Source organism: Chiloscyllium punctatum, chromosome 39 (assembly GCF_047496795.1).
Source record: "Chiloscyllium punctatum isolate Juve2018m chromosome 39, sChiPun1.3, whole genome shotgun sequence".
NCBI classification, from domain to species: domain Eukaryota; kingdom Metazoa; phylum Chordata; class Chondrichthyes; order Orectolobiformes; family Hemiscylliidae; genus Chiloscyllium; species Chiloscyllium punctatum.
This window is the reverse complement of record NC_092777.1, coordinates 20,282,779-20,303,779: the sequence shown is the minus strand read 5'-3', so window position 1 is coordinate 20,303,779 and position 21,001 is coordinate 20,282,779. Positions and strand designations below refer to the sequence as shown.

General features: G+C 44.1%; 1 protein-coding gene across 21 annotated transcripts in view; it reads right to left on the bottom strand.

Moving 5' to 3' along the window:
• LOC140463855 (putative uncharacterized protein MYH16) overlaps nt 1-21,001 on the bottom strand; it is a 290,113-nt gene that overhangs the window by 161,115 nt on the left and 107,997 nt on the right. The window lies entirely within an intron of this gene.

The window sequence follows — 21,001 nt, the reverse complement described above, 5'->3', positions numbered from 1 at the left end:
ATGCCTGCCAATCCATATTATAAATACATATAAACCCCCTTTGGGCTTGTGTCTGAGGACTGAGTTAGCTGTCCAAACCAACATAAAGACATAAACATCTTAGACATTGGTTATAATCAAGTAAACATCCTGTGGTTTTGCACAGTTTATTTCAAGGTTTGTTATATCAAAGATATAAACTCGCACACATGCACAAGAGGCCAGAAGACATTTTTGGGTGAAATTTGAAAGCTGTTTACACAATTCAGTGCACAAAAGAAACAGGTGGCAAGTGTGTATTCTATACAACTGCCATGAAGAAACTCAGGCTAAGTACAAATTTAAGTTGTTAAACATTTCTCTTCCTTCAGTTTTATCTATCCAGCCTAACCCCAATCTGTCAGTGATTTTGACAGAAGAAGCCTCAAAATTAATGGTGAATAAATCCCGAGCCTCCTCTGCTGCTTTTGATTTAATGCCTGAGGAAACAAAGTTGATGATTTTGAAGGCTTTGCTTATGAAACAATTTTCAGTCAGCACTGGGTCACACTTCTGACAACCCTTTTTAAGACACCGCTTACTGTGATGAATGCTTGTCATATATTTTTATTTGGAAATTTGGTTTTGAAAGTAGAGATAAGTTAGTTTTTGGTTTTCTGTTCTGTGAGGATGATTTGCTTTCTTCTCAAAACAAAAAAGGTGGTCAAGAATGCACTTTTTCCAGTAGGTCTCAAGACAGTATTTCCAACAAATTATATCACTTGAGTTAAATCACTACAGAAGCTGCATTGCTTGCTCTCAAAGTTGATGTATTTTCTGCTATTAACACCTACTTGCCATCTCCACAATCATCAGCACCGTCTTTGCCTTTTGCTGTTTGCTGCCTCACCATCTGTTTCCCCCTTGGTTCTCCCCACCCCACCCCACCCCAAACAACATTGTCAATAGTATAAAAATCAGAAGACATATGAGCAGAATTTAGGCTAGTCAATCAAGTCTGCTCTGCCATTCAATTATGGCTGATAGGTTTTCCAACCCCTTTTTACCTCATAACCTTTGATCCTCCTTGGCAAACCAAGACGTTCTCGGTTTTAAATATACTCAATGATCTGACCTCCATGGCCTTCTGTGGCAATGAATTCCATAGATTCACCACTCTCAGAAGTTTCTCGCCTTCATTCTAAAGGGTCTTCCCTTCACTCTCAGGCTGTGCCCTTGGGTCCCCGTCTCTCCTGCCAATGGAAACATCCATTGGACTCCTCCATCGCCACATGAAGGTCCTTGGACTCCTCCATCGCCAGACCATAGCAATCGTGGCTCAACACTTCAACTCCCCCTCCCATTCCACCGAGAACATGCAGGTCCTTGGACTCCTCCATCGCCAGAGCATAGCAACACGACGGTTGGAGGAAGAGCGCCTCATCTTCCGCCTAGGAACCCTCCAACCACAAGGGATGAGCTCAGATTTTTCCAGTTTCCTCATTTCCCTTCCCCCCACCTTGTCTCAGTCAAATCCCTTGAACTCAGCACCACCTTCCAAACCTGCAATCTTCTTCCTGACCTCTCCGCCCCCGCCCCCACTCTGGCCTATCACCCTCACCTTGACCTCCTTCCACCTATTGCATTTTCAACGCCCCTCCCCCAAGTCCCTCCTCCCTACCTTTTATCTTAACCTGCTGGACACACTTTCCTGAAGAAGGGCTCATGCCCGAAACGTCGATTCTCCTGCTCCTTGACCTGCTGCGCTTTTACAGCAACACATTTTTAGCTCTGATCTCCAGCATCTGCAGTCCTCACTTTCTCCCCAATGGAAACATCTTCCTAATGTCCACTCTGTCCAGGTCGTTCAATATTCTGGAAGCTTCAATCAGAGCTACCTTTCCTTCTACAAACCCAAAATCCTCAAAATGTTCCTCATATGTTAAACCTTTCATTCCTGGGGTCATTCTTGTGAACCTTTGCTGGACCCTCTCAAGAGCCAGTTCATCCTTTCTCAGATATGGGGCCAAACATTACTCATAATACTCTAAATTTGGTCCGACCAGAGCTGGCTAAAGCCTCAGAAGTACATCCCTGCTTTTATATTCTAGTCCTCTTGAGATGAATGACAACAGTGATTTGGTAGTTAGGAGGCAAATACAATCTGTAAGTTTACCTGAAGAGAATCCTGGACTAGGTCTCCCCAGTCCCTTTACACTTCAGATTTCAGAATTTTCTCCCCAGTTAGAAAGCAGTCCATGCCTCTATTCTTCCAACCAAAGTGCAAGACCTCTCACTTTCCCAGATTGTACTCTATCTGCCACTTCTGTGTCCACTCTCCTAACCTGTCTGCAGCCTCCCCGCCTCCTCAATACTACCCACCCCTCCACCTATCTTTGTTTTATCTGCAATATTACTAAGAATGCCCTCAGTTCCTCCATCCCACATTTTAAAACCTCTCCAGTTCCAACAAAGGGTCATTTTAGACTCCGAGCAATAACTTTGCTTCTCTTGCCACAGATGCTGTCAGAGCTGTTGCAATTCTTCAGCACTTTCTGGCTTCATTTCAAATCTCCAGCACCTGCAGTATTTGGCTATTATTTAAAGGTGATATTAAAATTCACTAAATTGAGACTTTAGAGCAATAAACAGAGGCAGATGGCAGAAGGTAGTTCAGTTCAGAAGGTCCATCCAAAAATAGTTACACAGCAGTTTCCCTGCCTCTGCTTAGTAACACATCGATTCGAGGCGATATGCCTGTAGTTTAAAACACCACAGGGAGACTGAACTCCGATTTGTCTAGTGTTAATGTCAGTAATGTTTTTCTTCAGTTGGACAAATTTCGTCTGCATTAAAGTGAAGGATGTTAGTTCTGGGAAAATGGAGCATGCCTTGCTTTATTTCTCCTCAGAGTTTAATGAGGTTACCTCGCTGAATTTTCTCAGTTTAAGTCTCAAAGACCACAACAGAAAGAAACACATCTGGTGAGTGTGAAGAAATTCTTGCGATTTTGTCAGGCAAGTAAGAAATTTTAAAATGAAAATAGGAGTGTTATTTCACTGGGATTGAGGGTCTGTAAAGGGTATTGCTGGGAAAAGATCTAAATGTTGCTTTGTACCTTTGCTTGTAATATCAAATTGTCTTATAAATCATATTTTTCTTCTGTTTAATAAACGTTGATGCTCTTTCATTCGACAACACATTTGCAGTGTCTGAGAAAATATTCAGCAGCTGACCATGGTAACCAAACAGCAAAAATAAAAATTAGAACCACATAATCCCTACAGTTCGGTCAGCCAATCAAGTTTATGCCAGCCCTCCAAACAGCATCTCACCCAGACCCAGACACAGTCACACATTGTCCCTGCATTTCCCATGGCCAATTCACCTAACCTTCACACCTTTGGACTGTGGAAGGAAACCGGAGCACACAGAGGAAACCCATGCCAAGACAGAACGTGCGAACTCCACGCAGACAGACAATCGCCAGAGGGTGGAATCGAACTCGGGTCCCTGGAGCGCTGAGGCAGCAGTGCTAAACACTAACCACCATGCCATCCTAAATTTCAGTCCAGCAAATCAGGCTTCACTCTGAAATGTGACTTCTGCAGCATTATCATTGACTGGGACCATAACACTAAGTTGGCAAAATGCTAGTCTCCCTTCAACGCGGTGCCATGAGCTTTAGCCACTTCAGTGGGACAGGCATTTAGAAGGCTGCCTCACAGAACGAGGAGAAAAGACGCCACAATCTCTTCATGCCAATGTAAATTGTTGGACTGCAGTACAGGAGGCTTTACTTGGCATCTATTTCTGAACAGGGAGCGCTTAGTTCTGGGTGTCCAAAATAAAAACTGCTCCATTTTCCCAGAACTAACATCCTTCACTTTAATGCAGACGAAATTTGTCCAACTGAAGAAAAACATTACTGACATTAACACTAGACAAATCGGAGTTCAGTCTCCCTGTGGTGTTTTAAACTACAGGCATATCGCCTCGAATCGATGTGTTACTGAGCAGAGGCAGGGAAGCTGCTGTGCAAAACGTAACCCAAGTAAAACGACTTACTGCATTCCGGAACATTCAGAGCATAAATTATTCAGAAGCAGTCCCTCGATGGCTCGGCAGATTTGACAAGCAGCAGTCAGGCTACAAAGGCTCAGGGTTATGTCCTTGCTGACCTCAGTCGTCATTCAGTTAGGCAGGCAGGCAGATGGAAGGAAGCAAGGCTTCCCCAGTTGCCCTCAGTGCTCCTGAATTCAGGATGGGGAAGAGGAGTCTGAATAACTCTGCTGGAAATGTGTTTGTTGAGGGGTGGTGGATGGAGAAAGGACAGGAGATCGTGTGGGCGGCACGGTGGCACAGTGGTTAGCACTGCTGCCTCACAGCGCTAGAGACCCGGGTTCAATTCCCGCCTCAGGCGACTGACTGTGTGGAGTTTGCACGTTCTCCCCGTGTCTGCGTGGGTTTCCTCTGGGTGCTCCGGTTTCCTCCCACACTCCAAAGATGTGCAGGTCAGGTGAATTGGCCATGCTAAATTGCCCGTAGTGTTAGGTAAGGGGTCGATGTAGGGGTATGGGTGGGTTACGCTTCGGCAGGGCGGTGTGGACTTGTTGGGCCGAAGGGCCTGTTTCCACACTGTAAGTAATCTAATCTAATACCCAACTGCAGATGCCGGATATCGATAGAGCAAAGGCACAGCAGCTCAAGCAGCACTGGAGAAGGAAGGGAATTAACGTTCCATGTCGGAACCTTTCTTCAGGACGAGCAGAGGGGAAGGGGTCTGCAAAATAAATGGGAGGTTTGCTGGGGAAAAGATGGGTGGGATGGCGATAGGTGGATACAGGTAGGTGGTGGCTGTGATCAGTCAGTGGGAAGAGTGGAGCAGATAGGTGGGAAGGAAGATGGATAGGTAGGATCAGGTTAGGTGGGGTGGGATGGAGAGGAAGGGCTTGGCCTGGGATGAGGTGGGGAGATTTGGAAGCTGGTGAATTCTACATCAAGGCTTATGCCCGATACGTCAACTCTCCTGCTCCTCGGATGCTGCCTGACCTGCTGTGCTTTTCCAGCACCACACTTTTCAACTCTGATTCTCCTACATCTGCAGTCCTCACTTTCTTCTAGTTGCTGAAAACCTTACTGTGAAGGTTCTTCCAAAGATGCCCATCTTGAAGAAGTTCTCCTCCTCCCTCCACAAGGATCTCAATGAGTCTCTCTCTTTCTCACTGCACCCACCCAGGTCATCTCCTCTTCAACCACATCCTGATGCAGACCCGCTACTACAGCCACGTTAATTTTTTTTGGAAGGGCTTATGCCGAAAATGTCAACTCTCCTGCTCCGCTGTGCTTTTCCAGCACCACACTTTTCGATTCTACATTAAGGCTGAACGGTCATAAATTCCTGAGGTAGAAGCCAAGGCATTCTTCCTCCATTTTGTGTGGGGCCTTGTGTTGACAGTGGAGGTGGCCCAGGATGGACATGTCATCAGGGGAATGGGAAGGGGGGGGGAAGGGTGAAATGGATGGCGACTAGAAGGTGGGGTTGATTGGAGCATTCTGACCATAGATGTTCCCTGAACCTTTTGCATTCTGTCTCTCCAATGTGGAGATAAAAAGCACACATTAGCTTTACACTTAAGATCACATAGCATGTAATATTCAGATATAAGGACTGCTTGGATGTACTACCACAACCCAGGAAAGTATCAACTTTTAGAGAAGGGAAGAATTATAAATAGACATGGTCAATCAGGAACTTCTCAATCCACTAGTGTAGAGCATTAAGTGGACAATGGCTGCTGAATACTGTTTGACAGAGGGACCAAACTGCCCTTGTACATGATTCAGTTAGAACAAGTGCAGCCCTTCACTGCCAAGGCAATGAAGTACACTAGTAAAGATGGCCTGCTGCAGCTAAAACTATTGCTGAGAACACATTTAGAGTATTGTGCGTAATCACAATCACCACACCTCAGGAGGGGCATACCCGCATTGGTTCAGAGAAGGTTCATGAGTATAATTTCAGAGGTAAAAGTGATTGTTTTATGAGGAAAGGTTAAATGGCTGGGTCTATACTCATTGGAGTTTGGAAGGATGACAGGTTGTATTATTGAAATAAACAACGATTCTAAGGAAGTTGTGGAGGGCAAATGCTCAGGAGATGTTGCCTGAGGGGATGGAAGAACAGTTTTAAAATCAGGGATCTCAAATTTCATGCAAAGTTGAGGAGGAATTTTATCTCTTGAGCTGTTGGATGCTTGAAACTTCCCCAGCAAGCAGTACAGGGTCATTGAATACATTCAAGACTGAATTAAATAGATTTTTGATTGAGAGGGGAGTCAAGGGTTATGTCGGGGGGCAGGGGAGTGTAATAAGGCACAAAAGGGAGTTAAGGCCACATCAGATCACATTGTTGTTTGAGAGAGGTTGCTGCACAGAAATTGGACATCACACCCCAGAACACAGTGACTGCACTTCAAAAGCAGTTTTTTGACTATGGAGTTCTAGAATCTCTTCAGGCTCAAAAGGTCTGCTGCATGTTGTTAAGTTCTTTCCTTTCTTTAGCAAATGAATGAACAAGTCATAAGAATTACCATAATGTGAACACAAGTGGCATGAAGATAAACTGTCCAGGAGGAAGACGACAAAGGCAGTGTGTGAGAGAGAACGAGCGTGAGCTAGCATGCACAAGAGTGAAAACAACAGCGGGCAGAACATACTTGAGGCCAGAGAACCAAGTGGAGGCTGCACTTAGAAGGTGGACAAGGTGGTGTGTTTTAAAACACGTTAGACAAGCTGCAGGTTGTAAAATTTAACAGGGTCACAGGCCAGGGAAGTGGGTTGCCTGCTGCGATGCAGTAGCAGCTGAGAAGCAAGTGCCCCGGTTTGATAGGAAGTCAATTGATTAGTCTAATCATCTAGTTCAGTAATGTCATTTCACACCTCTGGAGCAGGCAGGATTTGAACTTGGTTCTCCTGGCCCAGAGTTAGGATGCTACTACATGTGCCTCAAACTCTGCCATCATTCACTTCCTATATGCAAGTCAATGAACATGTATCCAATCTCCTGCCCTAACAGAGACCTAACCAATACTACGTTCCCCCGCCTCCACCAGAGTTAAAAATCACACAACACCAGGTTATAGTCCAACAGGTTTAATTGGAAGCACACTAGCTTTCGGAGCACCGCTCCTTCATCAGGTGATAGTGGAGGACATAATTCTAAACCACAGAACTTACAGCAAAAATTTACAGTGCGATGTAACTGAAATTACCTCTGTTGTGTCTTTCATCTGTTCGAATACCATGATAGTTTCACTTCTTTCGTGTGTAAATCACAAAACCTTTTTTTTAAAAAAAGTTGCATTCTCAGGTTAGCTGTAACAGTAGGTGTTTTTCTAATTAAACCTGTTGGACTATAACCTGGTGTTGTGTGATTTTTAAGTTGGACATCCCAGTCCAACACCGGCATCTCCAAATCACACCTCTACCAGGGTACTGTTCAGACTAACACAAAATCTCTTCCATCTGTAACTTTCCTCAGTTCTACTGAAAGGTCACAGACCTGACGTATTAACAGATTTTCCTCCCTCCAGATACTGACTGACTTGCTGAGTACTTCTTGCATTTCACAAAAAAATATATTTAATACAGAACTGTGAAGTGTTCTGAATAACTCCACAAGATTCCTTTTCCGTTTATAGGAATGGAAATGTCATTTTCAGTCTCAGCAACTAAACAGTCACCAAGAAAGGGAAAAATCACAAACAGTTATTCCAAACAGAAAATAATTTTCCTTCAGTTTATTAAACATGATGCAACCTTTATGTGACCCAGACATTTTGAAGTTAAATCGGATTATTTATGAGCTTGATGCAGACAAAAAGCACATTAAATTAGATAAGGGTTACAGAGATCCACAAGCTAGATGGCAATATTACACAAGGAGCCATAATACAACGACACGGTCTACATTTAGAATGACACTGAAGCAGTATCAATATTTAGATTGTGATGTGGTTTACCTTAAGCAAGGCACCAAAAGAATTCAGTTAAAAGCAAGATGCACAGATGTTACTCATTGCTCTTTAAATTTGTTTTTGTTCCCGTAAGGATTCAGATGTGGTCTGCTTTCTATTGAACTAATACTATCATGTGACCTGAAAACCCACATTCCTTCTGAACCAGGAGTGAAACAATGTCTGTAGCATCCAAAAGGATTTGTGTATGAGTTACATATCCACATAGCCTAGAGGTACAGTAACTGGATGCACCACAAAACTCAAAAGATCACCTGCAACACTTGAAAGATTCCTGAGCTACTTGTCCCCTTGAAGTTTACATTGAAAAAAAGTCATTTCACAGTTGGAAAAACAGCACATTAATAAAAGTCACAATGTAATACTTCAAAGTACCAAGAGTAAGTGGACAGAATTTTCTTCATAGCTCATATCTTCATAAAAAACATGGTTTTGTTCTGGTCTCCCAAAGCCCAAATAAAGTTTACAGCAATGGTGCAAATGATTTGACTGCTGTTTCTTTGACATGTGATGAGGTGAGATTGATTGCAAAGTTCCTTTGTGACATGTGTTAACTGCAATGCTGAGAGCGATAAGGACTGAACCACATGAGGTGAAAAGCTAAGTACAGACACACGTCTGCAGACTGGACAGGGGCTGAATGAGGCCAACATGATTCATCGAGATGTCCGTCATCAAAACTTCATCCATATCTGACACCTTTTTTAAAAAGTGGCTGTTTCTAACAAGCAGTGAGAATTTAAAATGCATGCTAACAATTGAATTCAGTGTCAGAGGGGTCAGTTTTTTTAAAAAAAATCAAAGTGACTAGGGCCACATCTGCATACTCATGTGGATGTAATACATTCCATGGCATTATGTGAAGCAGAGGTAGGGAATTCTTATGATGCCCTCATCAATATTTAGATTACCCAGTTGTCACCACATGGCTGTTTGTGCAAGTTCCCGTGTGATGCAGTTACCACATTTCCTATGTTACAGCAGTGACTAGGCTTCGGTTTCACCGAGAGTAAAGCCCATTGGGACATTGTAATTGTGAAAGATGTTCCATAAACACAAGGTCTTTCTTTCCACTTTCACACATTGTCAATGCAATTTGTAAGATGTACCAACCATTCACACTGAGATAGGAGTGGGCTTGTACCCATTTACACTGATAATGGCTCAAAGTGTCTAGAAGCTATGGCTTCACATTATCTTACACTCGGACTTTAGCTGAATGCTCATTTTAACCCTCAGCATAGCAGAAGGTACGACAAAAGTCAAGAAACAAAAGGGCAGAGAAAGTTATCATAGCACCACCTCTGACCCCATGTCCTAAGGGTCTCAACAGAGAATCAAATATTCTAAAATGTGGGGAAAAGTGCAGATTGAAGAAAGAGCAAGTCACCAAGAAATTCATTTGGCTAGCACCCATTTTTATGCTGCAATACTGGTGAGAACAGAGACTGGTCAGAACTCCTCTGCACGATTGCCACTGTAATATATCTGCACACAACAGAAAAATCCAGCAACTTTTAACAGGTTCTCCAGAGGCTGCCATCAAAATAAAACTCTACGTCTTGCTAATTGTATATTAACTACATTTGAAAGCATGCAGATGGTGAGCACTCACTTGATTCCCCCCCACAAGGTGAATCAGACTGAAACTGTGGTCAGTGGAGGAGGTGGTTTTTAAATTAATCCCCGGAGTCATGTAACTAAAGTGTATGTAAAGATTGGCTTCGGATCTATGCTTCACAAAATTTACTTTCAGGGAGTAGGCCACTACTGACCAAGAGTTCTCCTCATTGACTCCACATTAAATCTGTAGCTGTTACCCACTGCCCAGTCTCCTCCTCTCCCTATACACACATTTTGACCAAAGCCACTGACTAGCAAGCAGGACCCAGAACCCTGGCTGATTTCGTCCTCGCCCCCACCCTTTATCAGACATCAGTTCCTTGAACAGAGAAGAATTAAATCTGCGCCAGTCATCGTAAGGTTGTATGACATAGGAGCAGACGTAGGCCATCCAGCCCATCGAGTCTGCTCACTATTCAATGAGATAATGGCCGATCAGATAATATTATTAGCTCCTTTACTGGTTAAAAGTCCATGCCTATCTCAGCTTTGAAGGTACTGGACAATCCATCCTCAACAGCCTTCAGGAGTAAAATGTTTGACAAATTTACAACCTTCAGTGTAAAAATCCTCCTCTTTTCTGACTTAAACCTGTGACTCCTTATTCAGATTATGCCCTCGAGTCCAAGACTCTCCCATAAGGGAGCAACAACCTCTCCGCGTCTGTTAAGTCTCTTAAAAATCTTGTTTGTTTTAATAAGGTCACCTCACCTTCTTTGAGATTTCAATGAGTATAGGTCCAACCTACGCAATCTCTCTCAATATCTGGGATCAGCCGAGTGAACCTTCTCTGAACTTCCACTAATACCAGTAAATCTTTCCTTAGACAAAAGGAACCAAAACTGTCCACCATTTTCCAGCTGTGACCTAGAAAAGCACAGCTGGTCAAGCAGCATGAGCAGTAGGAGAATCAACATTTCCAGCATAAGCCCTTCATCTTCAACTCTGATCTCCAGCATCTTTCAGTGCTCACTTTCTTTCAGCTATGATCCTGACCAGTTCTTAGTATAATTTTAGCTAAATTTCCAAACTTTTATAATCCAGTCCCTTTGAAATAGAGGCCAAAGTTCCATTTGCCCTCTCCAACACCTGAACTTCGATGTTTTTTGAGATTCATGCATAAGCAGTCCCAAATCCCTCTGCCTGCAACTTTCTAAAGTGTTTCTCAACGCGAATATGATTCAATTCCTTTATTTTTCCTGCCAAAAGAGCTTAACTACGCATTTCCCAAATTATATTCCATATGTCTAGTTTTTGCCCACTTGCTTAACCAATCAATATCCCTTGGCAGATTTTGTCATCCACACCATTTACCTTCCCATTTATTTTTATGTCATCTGCAAACTTGACTACAGTACATTCATTTTCACCTTCCAAGTTATTGGCATGTATTGTGAATAATTGTGGCCCCAGCACTGATCCGTGTGACACTCAACTAGTTACCATCCTGTAAATGTCTCCATTATCCCAACTCTGTTTTCTATTAGCAACCCAACCCTCTATCCATGCTAACATATGACCTCCAACACCATGGGCTTGTATCTTATTAAGTAGCCGAACATGTGGAACTTTACCGAATCCTTCTGAAAATCTAAATATATTAAATCCACTGTTTCCCTGTTGTCTATCCTGTTTGTTACCTCCTTAAAAATGCTCATAAATTTATCAGGCATGATTTCTCCTCTGTAAAGGTGTGCGGCCTCTACTCAATAAGATGTCAGTTAAATTTTGTATCACGCTGACAGCAGGAGTAAAATTGTAGGCACCAGCAATCTGTACAAATGAAAAAGCTATACAACCATTCCACTCCAGCATCTGAAGACTTTCTTGGGTGGAACAGTTTTTCGCTTTGTGTCTCTTGTAATTCCTTTCTTCTGCGTGCTCTCAGGACCACTCAGACCATCCAAGCAACGAACTCAGAAGCCTCCCCATCAGACTTCTTGGGCCATTGCTCCTATTGGATATTCCACAGACAAAATTTGAGAGAAGTCAAGCAAGAAGCAGCCTTATTACTGAATCTCTGCAGGTGCAACAACACTAGCAATACCAAAATGAACTAGTCTAGTAAATCCGATCTAATAGTTCCACAGAATTATATTAGACTTAAAACATAAGCTTGGTCCCCCTCTCTCACCTCAAAGACGTTGCCAGGCTTGTTGAGTTTCTCCAGCAATTTATGTTCTTATTTCTCACGTGATAGTTGTCAATCACTATTTCATCTTCGCTGCATGGGAACTGAACGTTCTTCAGACACAACATAAAAAAGGAAATCTATGGCTATTCTTACATTACTAACGGGTATTTAGTTTTACCTAACATTGTTGGAGGAGCCTAAATACCTTAAGAACTATGCAAAATGGCAGAAAAATCAAAGCACAATTGGTTTTGCTGACTTCACACAAGAACGGGTGATTTTTAAAAAAAAAAAATCCTCACTAGCAAGTCCAGCATTTATTGCCCATCCCTAACTGAGAGTCAACCACATTGCTTTAGGTCTGGAGTTACATGCAAGCCAAAGCAGGTAAGGATGGCAATTTCCTTCCCGAAATGGACATTGGTGAACCAGAGGGAGTTTTCTGACAATCGACAATGGATTCATGATCATCATTAGACTCTTAATTCAGATTTTTTAAAAATTTTGAATTCAAATTCCACCTACTGCCTTGGCACGATTCAAAACTAAGTCCCCAGAACATTTTCTGGGTATCTGGATTATCAGTCCAGCAATACCACTTGGAAATCGCCTCCCCCTTGCCGGTGAACTGGCGGATTTTTTTTACCCACAACATGTTTTAATTCCAAAATTTTATATTCAAATGTCACTCGCTGCCATATTACAAACTGAAGAAATGTTCCCGAAACATCAGCCTTGGATTTTGGATCACAAAACCAATGACACGGCCACAACACTACTGCCTCCCACCTGTTTAAACTGTAATACCATAAAAAAAAAAGGTACTTTCAACAGTATAAGTGGTGCGTTGATGGAGGTTTTCCCTGCTGCGTGTAACTATTATAAAAATTATCAAAGGTCTGAATTCAAAGATTATGGACTACTCAAAAATGCTGTTTAGTCTTGTGGTTTTGTGACAGTTAAGAATGGAGGGGAAGCTGACCCACATTTATTTCATTTAGACACTCCTGACAATTATCAGATGTTGAGGTGGTTCATCCAGTTTCATTGGAAAAGCACAAGAAGAAAATCAAACAGTAACCAATACAATACACCTGTTTCTTTTCCAAGGTGTTTGGCAGAGGGAAATTTGGAAGGACAGGTTAGCACAGAAATACATAGAAGAATTTGCCAGATTGTGATAAATTGAATTGCAGGGGACCCATCGACAATTTCCTGTTAAATACACCATCAAGATAACAGAGGAAGCCCCTATGTAACTTGACTTGCCTATAAAATACACTGTTAAAAACAAAATTAAAACTTTGATACAGTCAATGTCGAAATGTTATTATTTTTCAATTTGTCCACACCTTACAGTTGTCTCGGAGAAAGTGAGGACTGCAGATGCTGAAGATCAGAGCTGAAAAATGTGTTGCTGGAAAAGCGCAGCAGGTCAGGCAGCATCCAAGGAGCAGGAGAATCGACATTTCGAGCATAAGAAGGGCTTCCTGAAGAATGGCTTAGGCCCGAAACGTCAATTCTCCTTCTCCTTACAGTTGCCTGACCTTGTACAGTAAGAGGCAGACAAAACATTGGGAGTTAGCTCTGGAAAAGCTTAGTGTCCTTTCCCTACATACTGTACTATCACTGAAGGAGTTAGCCATGCAGCCAAGTTTTCGTGTTGCCTCTGTTAAATTCCACAGTGTGCCTACGAGGCTTTAGTATCAGCGAAGGAACTCAGCAGATGAGCATTCATCAGGTCAGGCTAATAATCCCCCCCGCTCACTTTCATGTTCTATGCTTCAAAAATGCCACATGTAATCTAGCAATTTGTTACATGCAAGTAGAATCTTGACATTTGTAAAGCAATATGGCTTTTTGGATGTGTCTGTCGCAAGTAGTGATAGCATTGAAAAGTTATCTATTTTGGCATGGTCCCTGGAGTGCTAGGTTCTTTGTTTTGATCCACCAATGCACATTTCATCTTCAATCTTAGATGTAGTGTGGTGGCACAGTGGTTAGCGCCAGAGACCCAGGTTCAATTCTGCACTTGGGCAACTGTATAAACTCCAGAGTGATGCAGACATTCTCCCCCTGTCTGCATGAGTTTCCTCTCAGTCCAAAAATGTGCAGTATAAGTGGATTAGCCATGGTAGTTACAGGGATGGTGGTGGTGGTGAGGAGTGCAGCGTGGATTCAATGGCCTGTTTCCACACTATCGGGATACTATGATTCAAATATTAATCAGCGAACTGGTGAAAAATGGTAGAACAGTCTGGTTTCAGCCACATCAGAATGGTCTCTTGGTGCATGATCGTCTGTGATGAGTCCCCAGGCCTGTCGCTGCAGGCTAGTCTGTATCTCCATGCTCTAGTGTGGCCGAACTCCACTCTGTTTGATTAGCATGGTCACATGACAAGAGTGAACCAAGTTCAGCTCACCCTGGGTTACCAGTCTGCAATTTCAGCTCATCACAGCCAACTAGTGCAGGCCACTCAGCCCTTTGAGCCCGTTCTAGCATTCAATAAGATCATGGTAATCAGATTTTAACCTCACCTCTACATTCTCTTTTCTGTCAGTGGTAATGGCTGACAATTTCACCACACGCAGAGTTTTGGGTTATCCAAGTTTGACCCATAACAAATTCACTGCAAAGGTGTAACACTTGTTCCCTACAAGTGATTCCAACCAGTCTCTTCCTATCAATGTAATTTGGTTAAAACAAACAACTTACATTTGTGTAGCACCTCTTGCTGCTTCTGGATGTCTGAAAGCACTTTATGACTATTGATGCTCTTTCTGTCCAGTGCATAAGAGTGAACTCTCGCAAGCAGCACTGTGATAACATCCACCTCATCTGCCTCTCTGGTGGTGGTTAAGGGATAAATGTGACAAGGACAATGTGGACACTCCACTGCTCTTTTTCAAAATAAGATCTCAGGATCTTTTACACCCACCTAAGTGGACAGACATCCCTTGCTTTAGCATCGCACAGCTACCATGGGCATTTGGTGGGGAATGGACTCACCAAGTACCAAGGTGCTACTTAAATTCTAAACAAGGTTACAGTCAGCCTCTGAACTCAAGAAAGAAAGAGGGTTGATTGTCAACAATAACTAATGGCTATACAGCACCTTTAAACACAATGAAATATCTGAAGATGTTTCACTAGAGCATTACAAAATAGAACATGGTATAAGTCACATGAAGAGATATCAGGGAGCTGATCAAATGCTTGATTAAAAAAAAAGTGATTTTAATCTGTATCTTTAAAAATACAGATTAAGTGAGCTGAAGTAGAGGGAGGTGTTTCCAGAGGTTGGCACTTCAACAATGAAAGGCAGAACCAGCTACCATGGGGCCACTAAAGTCCATGAGGCCAAAGTTTAGATGAACAGCAACATCTCAGAGGGTTGAGGACCTGACGAGGTTACAGATATAGAGACCAGGGATGGATTTGAAAATGCGGTTCAGAACTTTTGTACCACTACTTGCTGAATTGTCTGTCAAACAGGGCAATAGTTGAACGGCAACTGGTGAGAGTTAAGATGGCAAAAAGTAGAGTTTTGTATGATTTGCAGTTTATTGAGAATACAACAGACTTCCAAGAGCACCAAGCATGCACTGGAATAGTCAAGTCCAGTGACTATAAAGTCTTGGATGAGGTTTTCAGCAGCAGCTGTGCTGAGATAGAGGTGAAGTTGGGCAAGCTAATGGAGATGGAAATCAGCAGTATTTGTGATGGTGTGAGTATGACCAGAGGCCCATCTTAAACTGCAAGTAGAATGGATCAGAAACTGACCTGGATCAGCCAAATGAAGCTACAAACAGCAGGTCCTACGCTGGGAATTCTGCAGCAAGTAACTCACCACCAAACTCCGCAATGCACCAATCATGTGTGTGATGGAATGCTCCTTATTTTGCCTGGGTGAATGCAGCTCCCCCAACACTTTAGAAGCAGGATAAAGCAGCGCCTTAGATCGGCAGCCTATCCACCAACATAGCATTCAGTCCCATCTGCACTGACACACCGTGGCAACAGCGCATACCAGCCACAAGATGCACTGCAGCACTTCATCAGCACCTTCTAAATTGGTGCTCGCTATCACCCTGAAGGATAACGGCAGCAGATACATGGACGGGCATATCTAACCCTGCAGGTTCCCCTTCAAGCTGCTAATCTTCCTTACTTGGAATTATAATCGGCAGACAGTCAAAATACCAGAGTTCCCTTCCTGACCCCACTGTGGGTGTCCCTTCACAGCAAGACTCAAGAAGTCAGGCCATCACCACCAACTACAGGGCAATTAGGGACTGGCAATACTTAGTGATCTAGCTAGCAACACCCACATCCCATAAATAAAAACAGGGACACACTGGTGCAAGAACAAAGATGAGACATTATTGCAAGTGAAGATCTGGATGTAGTGAGATCGATAAGAATGGAACCAGTGCTGCATTAGTACATCACGTGTGTCAAATTGTAGACCATTGGAGTGGTACCAGATTTCCATTTCTTTGCATGTGGTATCTATTACTGAATGTTGAACAGACAGAGGCGAATGGCACCCATCCAAAGTGGCAGGTGCATCAGAATCCCAGTCAAACGTTGTGTATTCACCACAAATCCACCTCTCCTAATGCAGAGTCTAATACTGGTTACCTCTTGCTACATCCAAGACCTGGACAAGTTTCCAATTGGTTATTTTGTAAGGTATAATCCAAAACTTTAGATTCTGGAGTGAGGAGGTTGTGAGCTGGCTCCTCTTGGTCATTCATTTACCAAGATCTGTGTCCACTGCTGCCCCCAACGCTCTAGTTGGTCACAAGAAGCTGAATTTAAAAAGCAAGCATTCTCCTTGTGGATATCTTTCTCCCAAAAAATTTAGGTCTTAAAACGAGTCAGTTAACTAGGTTTCAGAGTTAACAGAAGAATGAAATCTATTAGTTACTAAAAAAAAAGAAAATGTAACACAGAATCACTTAGCATAGGAAGAAAAGTAAGTTAGAAATTATGAAGCAGTTTTCAACGGGATTGTGGAACACATATGGTTAAGCAGTCAGTTTTGAGATCTTTGGCTGATTTGCAGTTTGACTGAAATTCTTTTGTTTTCTTTCAACACTAGCTAGCTGGCAGCATTCAAAGTGAGAACGTGCATGTGCTTTTCCTTCACCTGCACTAGAGGTGTGATTAATGCCTGTGACCAGTATGACCCTCACAGCACTCTAGCCCACATGCTGGGACATCAGGCCACTAACAGACAGACTGGGATTGAAACTTAGCCTTAACCTTGGAAGGAAAAACAAAAAAAGTCAGCAGTAGTGCCCCGCTGTGGGGGGGGGGGGGGGGGGGGGAGAATTGGTCTCATTATTTCTTCCTTTTGAGTCTTGCCATTTGAAGTTTCCCTGAACAGGTACACATGTCACATTCCAGAATTTCTCCCCAGTCAACCAGTGAGCAGATATTGGCATTCCTCTTGACTGCATCTGCCCCCCTTTAAATAACATCATTTGGGATTAAGGTTTAGAATATCTGTAGGATTATGATGTGTGGTTAAGGGATGCATTTCTAAATTACTCAAAGCTGGCTGGGTACTCGGCTCCAATGGGCATGGATGAGACTGTTTTCGCTGGGTCAGTGACCAGAAATTTTGCCCCAAAATGGGGGTGAGAATGCTGATGGGGAGACAGGCAATTTTGCAGCACCAGTTGATATGCTGTCCTGCATCACCCCCAGTGAAGCCTCCACCCCCTCCATGAACTAGAATTGTCCACTCTTGTAGATGTCATTTGTGGGCGGCATGGTGGCACAGCGGTTAGCACTGCTGCTTCACAGCGCTAGAGACCTGGGTTCAATTCCCGCCTCAGGCGACTGACTGTGTGGAGTTTGCACATTCTCCCAGTCTCTGGGTGCTCTGGTTTCCTCCCACAATCCAAAAATGTGCAGGGGTAAATATAGGAGAATGGGTCTGGGTGGGTTACGTTTCGGTGGGTTGGTGTGGACTTGTTGGGCTGAAGGGCCTGTTTCCACACTAAGTAATCTAATCTAATCAATCCACCTGGTGTCAGTTTCAGGAACGCCACTTTCAGTGCTGAATGGGCCGCTGCTCTCAAATGGCAAGTAGCTAGTTTGAGCAATGAAAAAAAGTTTTTATTTGGACACTGATCAGAAGTCACCTGGTCTATCCTCACTCCAGTGACTGGGTAGTTCCTTTATCATTCAAAAGTTGTAGAGACGGCTGAAGGCAGCCTCTTCCTCCATTGCCTGAGTTTAAAAAAAAAATCACACAACATCAGGTTATAGTCCAACAGGTTTATTTGGAAGCACACTAGCTTTCAGAGCGTTGCTCCTTCATTATCAGGTAGCTCATTACCTGAAGCACAGGTGGAAACAACGTCCACGTCACAGTGTCTCTGAATGGTTCCTCCTGCTTTGAGGGTCTGCTTGTCCACTGTCCATTGAATGGAATGCACACTACCCATTTCTTGGCCGACTCCCAACACAGTGCCACACAACCCCTTTCACCGCGACTCAAGGTCCCAACCCAAAGTGTAAACCCCTGGCCCAAGTCTCAGCGATACTAGGGACATGGCAGGTTAGGATGGAATCAGGAACTAAAATGGACAGTGAAGCCTCCACCCCCTCCATGAACTAGAATTGTCCACTCTTGTAGATGTCATGCTTCCCCTGTGACTGCTTGCTGGCTAATTCCCAGGCAGCAGGGAGAAAGTGAGGACTGCAGATGCTGGAGATCAGAGTCCAGACATGTGGCGCTGGAAAAGCACAGTCTGTCAGACAGCATCTGAGGAGCAGGAGTGTCGATGTTTCAAGCATAAGCCCTTCACCCAGTCAGCAGCCCATCTCACTGCTGGTCCCTGATCGTTACATACAGAACGCAATCTGGAAATCAGGCAGATTCTACAGGAATGGTGGAAATGGGATTTTTTAAAAAAACATTGATGGGGGATGGATTCAATTTGAAACTACAGAAACTAATATTGTGCCATGCAGTCTCTCATTATTATTTAGTCTAATGTAGGAAACAGTCTGTTGTCATTAAGAGTGGGATGGTTCTGCGAACAGGACCCCGGTTCTGGGTCATCACCGTGAGCAGGCTGCTGAGTCACCACATTATACTTTCAATTTTGGCACTTCAATTTGATTCATACTGATGAGCAAGTCACTCCTCTCTGCTGCCTATTAGGGTCATAATCAAAAAGCCTTTGGCTGCTTTAAACATACTGCAGAGCTGTCTAACTCAATGGACTTCAAAAGACTAGAGTGAACTTCCAATCCCAGCTGATTAAGATAATGAGGTGCTGACTCTCAGGAATCAAAGCAGTTTCAGGTTCAGTGTAGACAAGATAGCAACTGGAATGGGACAAACAGACTCACCTCCTGGGGTTCAGAAGGGGGAAATCCTGCAGCCCTGCTGCTTTCAGCTTTCGAGCTCCTGATGTTGAATGAGGTTAGCATCGTGCTTGCGTGTATAACTTTGCAGTCAGAGTGCTAATGCACCATTCAGTCGTGCAAACCATGAACACAGACTCTTTTCCTTAACTGACTGCAATCTGATATTTATATTTAATAGAGAGTCAAAACAGAAATACCAAGTTGAAAATCCTGCTGCATGTTGGAGCATCTCTTCCATTCAAGATGCTTTAAAAAGCTACTTTGCTTAATGTATGAATTCTATTAGCACCGTCAGGAATGTCACATCAACGTGACAATACCACATTCCTAATTATCATGATTTATTGCATCTTACATTTTAAAGTCAGTTGCAGTGCCCATAGAGTTGTTACACCTCATCCCAACAGCAGGGACTAAGGGGAGAAACAATAATCAGAGAAGGATCCTTTGCCAGTCTTATCTCTGAAACGGGGAGAAAGTGAGGACTGCAGATGCTGGAGATCAGAGCTGAGAATGTGTTGCTGGAAAAGCACAGCAGGTCAGGCAGCATCCAAGGAACAGGAGAATCGACATTTCGGGCATCAGCCCTTCTTCAGGAATGAGGAAAGTGTGTCCAGCAGGCCAAGATAAAAGGTAGGGAGGAGGGACTTGGGGGAGGGGCGTTGGGAATGTGATAGGTGGAGGGAGGTCAAGGTGAGGGTGATAGGCTCCCACAAGGAGGTTGAACACTTTCCACCTCAACCTCAAATTCAGCTGGACCGTCTCAGACTCCTCCCTCCCCTTCCTAGACTTTTCCATTTCCATCTCGGGTGACCGAATCGACACGGACATTTACTATAAACCAACCGACTCCCACAGCTACCTAGACTACACCTCCTCCCACCCTGCCCCCTGTAAAAACGCCATCCCATATTCCCAATCCCTTCGTCTCCGACGCATCTGCTCCCAGGAGGACCAGTTCCAAAACCGTACCACCCAGATGGCCTCCTTCTTCAAGGACCGCAATTTCCCCCCCCCAGACGTAGTTGATAATGCCCTCTACCGCATCTCTTCCACTTCCCACTCCTCCACCCTTGAGCCCCACCCCTCCAACCGCCACCAAGACAGAACCCCACTGGTCCTCACCTACCACCCCACCAACCTCCACGTCCAGCGTATTATCCACCGTCATTTCCGCCACCTCCAAACGGACCTCACCACCAGGGACATATTTCCCTCCCCTCCCTATCAGCGTTATGAAAAGACAACTCCCTCCGTGACTCCCTCGTCAGGTCCACACCCCCCACCAACCCATTCCTGGCACCTTCCCCTGCAACCGCAAGAAATGCAAAACTTGCGCCCACACCTCCCCCCTTACCTCCCTCCAAGGCCCCAAGGGACACTTCCATATCCGCCACAAATTCACCTGCACCTCCACACACATCATCTATTGCATCCGCTGCACCCAATGTGGCCTCCTCTATATTGAGGAGACTGGCCGCTTACTTGTGGAACGTTTCAGAGAACACCTCTGGGACACCCGGACCAACCAACCCAACCACCCCGTGGCTCAACACTTCAACTCCCCCTCCCACTCCACCAAGGACATGCAGGTCCTTGGACTCTTCCATCGCCACACCATGGCAACACGACGGTTGGAGGAAGAGCGCCTCATCTTCCGCCTGGGAACCCTCCAACCACAAGGGATGAACTCACATTTCTCCAGTTTCCTCATTTCCCCTCCCCCCACCTTGTCTCAGTCAAATCCCTCGAACTCAGCACCGCCTTCCTAACCTGCAATCTTCTTCCTGACCTCTCCGCCCCCACCCCACTCCAGCCTATCACCCTCACCTTGACCTCCTTCCACCTATC